This window comes from Ovis aries, chromosome 13, assembly GCF_016772045.2.
Source record: "Ovis aries strain OAR_USU_Benz2616 breed Rambouillet chromosome 13, ARS-UI_Ramb_v3.0, whole genome shotgun sequence".
In the NCBI taxonomy this organism is placed as follows: Eukaryota; Metazoa; Chordata; class Mammalia; order Artiodactyla; family Bovidae; genus Ovis; species Ovis aries.
Genome location: NC_056066.1, coordinates 52,221,587 through 52,227,117, shown reverse-complemented (window position 1 = coordinate 52,227,117; position 5,531 = coordinate 52,221,587). Strand labels below are relative to the sequence as shown.

Here is a 5,531-nt window from a genome sequence, read left to right as displayed (position 1 = left end):
CTGAAATAAATGGAACAGAGCTTTAAATGAGCCCAAAAAAATGACAAGTTTATTTGATTGAGCCCCACAGAAGGCACTCAAATCCAAAGTGAACAAAAATCTTTGTTTCTGGCATAGATCTGCCCTTTGATGCTGTGTTCCCCTTCCCTCACTCCCACCCACACACCACACTCCGCTGCTTTGATGAAAAAGTGAAGTGTTCTGAGAACTTCATGGAACTGAGGACCTCAGATGCTTACAGCTCTGTAGGACTCAATGTCCGTGTCACCATCTTACCCTGTCCTGTGGATGAATGCAGGCGGAGGTGGTTGAGTCACCAAGGGATGCAATGTGAAGTGGGAGCAAAATGGCCCTGGGCTTGGGTTCTCTCTGGACTGACGCTGGAGATTCACGAGGAAGGAGGCAGTGGCACGCCAACCCTGAAGTCAGAGGCAAGAGAAAATGAAAGTCTTCCAGCTGCCCAGCCTCCTGCCATGAGCTGCCATCCCCTACCACCCAGCACTCCCTGCTCTCCCTTCAGGAATACCATGATCTCCTAAAGCTGTTGTGATAGCTCCTGGCCCATACATACAAAATTCCTTAGTCTGTTTTCCCATAAGGTGAAAATATCTGTTGCATTTCTTTTTAAAAATTTTTGAAATTAATTTGTTTTATTCTTTTTATTTTTGGCTGTTGCTGTGCACAGGTTTCTCTAGTTGTGGTGAGTGGGGGCTACTCTCTAGTTGTGGTGTTCAAGCTTCTCATTGTGGATTGTGGTGGCTTCTCTTGTTGGGGAGCACAGGCTCTAGTGTGTACGCTCAGGAGTTGTGGCACACAGGCTTAGTTGCTCCTAGGCATGTGGGATCTTCTCAGACAAGGAACCAAACCCCTCATTGGCAGGCAGATTCTTAGCCACTGAACCACCAAGGAAGTCCTTATTGCATTTCTATACCCTAACAATGAACACTCAGAAAGAGAGAAATGAAATAAATAAGCTTATTTACAATTGCATCGAAAATAATAAAATACCTAGGCATATATCTAACTAAGGAGGTAAAAGACTTGTTCTCAGAAAACTGTAAATCACTGATGAAAGAAATTGAAGACAAGACAAACAGATGGAAAAATATACCATGTTTATGTACTGGAAGAATTAATATTGTTAAAATGGCCATAGTACCCAACACAGTCTACAGATGCAGTGCAATACCTGACACAATACCAATGACATTTTTCACAGAATTGGAAAAAATAGTTATAAAGTCTGCATGGAAACACAAAAGAGCCCAGATAGCCAAAATCTTGAGAAAGAAAAGCTAGTGTCATCAAAATAGTTTGATACCAGCACAAAAACAGACATTCTGATCAATGCAACAGAATAGAGAGCCCAGAAATGAACCCACACTTATACGAGCAGTAAATCTACCACAAAAGAGATAAGAATATACAATGGAGGAAGGCTCTTCAATAAATGGTATGAGAGAAATGGACAGCTACTTGCAAGAGAGTCAGACAGGATTATTCTCTCACCCCATGCACAAAGATAAATTCAAAATGGATTAAAGACTTGAATATAAGACCTGAAACCATAACACTTCTAGAAGGAAACATAGGCAGTACACTGTTTGACATAGGCCATACTAATATTTGGGGGGATGTTTTTCCTCATGCGAGGGAAACAAAAGCAAAAACAAACATTCAGGACTACATCAAACTAAGAAACTTTTGCACAGAGAAGGAAAATGTCAGCAAAACAAAAAGGTCACCTACTGGATAGGAGAGAATATTTGCTCAACATCACGTGATCATCAGGGAAATGCAATTCAAAACCACAATGAGATATCACCTAATACCCATCGGAATGGCCAATATAGAAAAGACAACAAATAACTTTGTTGGCAAGGTTGTGGAGAAAAAGGAACCCTTGTACACTATTGTTGGGAATATAAATTGGTGTAACCAATATGGAAACAGTATGGAGAATCCTTAAAATAATTAAAAATAGAACTACCATATAAACTGTGTGAGAGTTGGGCCATAAAGAAGGCTGAGCACTGAGGAACTGATACTTTTGAACTGTGATATTGGAGAAGACTCTTGAGATTCCCTTGGACTACCGGGAGATCAAAATCCTAAAGTTAATCAACCCTGAATACTCATTGAAAAGACTGATGCTAAAGCTGAAGCTCCAATACTTTGGCCACCTGATGCAAAGAGCCAACTCATTAGAAAAGACCCTGATGTTGGGAAAGATTGAAGGTAGGAGGAGAAGGGGACAGCAGAGGATGAGATGGTTGGATGGCATTACTGACTCAATGAACATGAGTTTGAGCAAACTCTGGGAGATGGTGAAGGATAGGGAAGCCTGGCATGCTGCAGTCCATGGGATCACAAAGAATCAGACATGACTGAGTGACTGAATGACTGAACAACAAAAACCATATAAACTAGTGATTCCATCCTGGATATTTATCTGAAAGGAACAAAAACACTAGTTCAAAAAGACATATGTCCCCTTATGTACATTATAGCATTATTTACAATAGCCAAGATATGGAAGCAATCTAAGATTCCACTAATAGATGAATGGATAAATAAGATGTGGTGTATGTAAGAAATGGAATATTATTCAGGCATAAAAAAGAATGAAATCTTGCAGTTTGCAGCAACATAGAGGGTATTATGCTGAAGTGAAATGTCAGACAGAGAAAGACAAATACGCTATGAATTCCCTTAAATATGGAATCTAAAAAGCAAAATAAATGAACAAACATAACAAAACAGAAACAGAGTTACAGATACACAGAACAAACAGGTGGTTGCCAGAGGGGAGAGAAGAGGAGGCAGAAAAGAAATAAGTGAGGGAGATTAAGAGGTACAAATTTCCAGTTGCAAAATAAATGAGTCAGGGGTATGAAATGTACAGTATGGAAGTTATAATCAGTAACTCTGGCCTCCCAGAAATAGGCCTGGCAGAAGTGCAACCTTAAACCAAGGAGGCAGAGCTGAGACTGGGTTTAAATTTTTGAAATTAAAGTAGGTCTACATGTTAGGTCTTTTCTTATAAGTAAATAGAATTAGGCGCTAGGTTTCTGAAAAGTTCATTGTTGAGGGCATAAGAGATTTGGAACCATTTGCAGACCAATATGGCGAGTTCAGAGTCGATAACATCCTTCTCTAAACAGGAGATCATGAGTAACTTTCTGCTGGAGGGAGGGTGTTATGAACTTCTCGTTATTACAGGTAAAGGATTTGAGGACCTGATATCAGTGAATCTAACAAAGTACAAACCAATGGGAGAGTATGTGACTGTACAAAGGATTAATCTAGAAGCTTGTTCCAGTGAGATGGTGACATTCTTGCAGCAGGAGCTCCATGTCTCTAAGTTTTTCAGCCATGCCAATACCCTGCCATATCAAGCCGCTTTTATTGCAGATAATGAGCTGTGGCTTGTCACACCATTCCCTGCATATGGCTCTGCAAAGGACCTCACCTATACACACTTCATGGACGGCATGAATGAACTGGAAATTGCTTACAGTCTGCAGGGGGCGCTCAGGGTCCACTACACCCACCACATGGGATATGTGCACAGGAGAGTCAAAACCGGCCAATTACATTCTGATCTTACACAGCAACTCAGCACGATCTGTCGCTGGCAGTAGCAGCACAGTACTTTCTCAAGTACTGAATCAAGGTTCTGCCTTGGCTCAGCTCATAAGTGCTCTGGCAGAATCTTCAGGTTTATGATGCCAAGTTTGACATTGCAGTGTGAGAATCACGGCCTGTGAAGTGGCTGATGGCCACATCCCCTTTAAAGATATGCCCGCCACCTAGATGCTGCTGGAGAAGCTGAACAGCACAGTGCCCTGCCTGCTGGACAACAGTACTAACCTCCCTGAGGAGCTGACCATGAGCATCTCATACTCAGCAGCCAATTATGGCCTGAGTGACAACCTGGCCACCAGCACTCCCGGGACCTCTGATGGTGACTCGCCATCCCACCCTTATCACCACAGCTTCTCACCCCATTTCCTCCACTTTGTGGAGCAGTGCATTCTGTGCAACCCAGATATAAGACCAAGTGCCAGCTCCCTCATGACATTCTTCCTTTAAGCAGATCAAGCAACATGCCCCAGAGGCTTCGCCTAAGTTTCTTCATCCTGTCACCCCCAAAACCAGTTTTAAAGGACGCTAGTCTCCGGATCACAGTGGAATCTTTGGCTTGGTACCAAACCAGGAAGAACTGGAGGTGGACGACTGAGAGTGCTAAGCCTATGAAGAAGGTACACATTCTCCATCTGGGGCCATGTGAGCTTCTGGGACCCTTCCGGAGGGTTGGCCACATTCCCACCCTCCTGGGGGGCAGATTGGGCAGAAAGGACATTTCTGCCAGGAAAGCCGACTGCTTGCTGACTAGGAAAGAAATTCCTGGAGAGCAACTTTATTGCTCCAAGTCTTTTGAGACATGAGGGAATCCCAACAACCAGGGATCAAAGGGGCCAAAGAGCTGATATTCCCGGTCCTGCGAGCTCAGGTGACCTGACCTCTTCAGAAGGAAAAGATGCTGTTCTGGCCAAGGGGAACCAAAGTCCAAGCCCAAGTTTTGACTCATCCATCCAGGGCACTGTGTGACTTCTTCCCACTCTTGCTATCCTATCAGCCTCATTCCATTCTTCTCCCCTGCTCTCAGATTCTATAGGTCCACGGAGGGGCAACTAATAAGATGTCCTCCCCTCAGAAAGGAAAGGAAAGTGAAGTTGCTCAGTCGTGTCCAATTCTTTGCGACCCTATGGACCGTGACCTGCCAGGTTCTTCCATCCATGGGATTTTCCAGGCAAGAATACTGGAGTGGGTTCCCATTTCCTTCTCCAGGGGATCTTCCCAACCCAAGGATCAAACCTGGGTCTCCCACACTGCAGGCAGACTCTTTATCACCGGAGCCACCAGGGAAGCCTCCCTCCCTTTGGACAGCTCCCTAGTCACTGAAGGGAAGGGTATTTTTTCTTTTTAAAGCGCTAGGTTAAGGCTAGGGCAGTCCATCCTCATCCTCCTTTTCGCCTGGGCCCTGACACCTAAAACCTTCCTTTGGTTCATCTGTGTAGCTCAGTCCTTTCCCAACAAAAGTCCATGTTACCCCTCCTGCCAGCTGCCATGGTGCTTCTTCCAATGGCCATAATGTCTTGCTTAGCTTGAGGGCCTAAGTCCTTATGCCATGTTACATTCATTGCCAGAACAAATGAAAACTTGCAAAGATTCCAAAATGAAAACCTCTGTGATATCCTTACAAGGTGACATACTGTAACTAGACTTTGATTTGTGGTCATTTTTAATTTAAAAATATCATGTCACTTTGTTGTCTAACAGGAACTAACATAGTGTCAATTATACTTCAAAAACAAACAAATTCATAGAAAAAGAGATCAAATTTGTGGTCATGAGGGGGTGGATAGAAGGCAAATTGCATGACAGTGATCAAAAGGTACAAACTTCCAGCAGTAAGGTAAATAACTACTCAGGATGTATACACATTAAATATAATTAACACTATA

General features: G+C 43.2%; 1 pseudogene; it reads left to right on the top strand.

Annotated features, from left to right (window-relative positions):
* Positions 1 to 650: 650 nt before the first annotated feature.
* Positions 651 to 4,243, top strand: LOC101113781 (STE20-related kinase adapter protein alpha-like; annotated as a pseudogene).
* Positions 4,244 to 5,531: the final 1,288 nt, after the last annotated feature.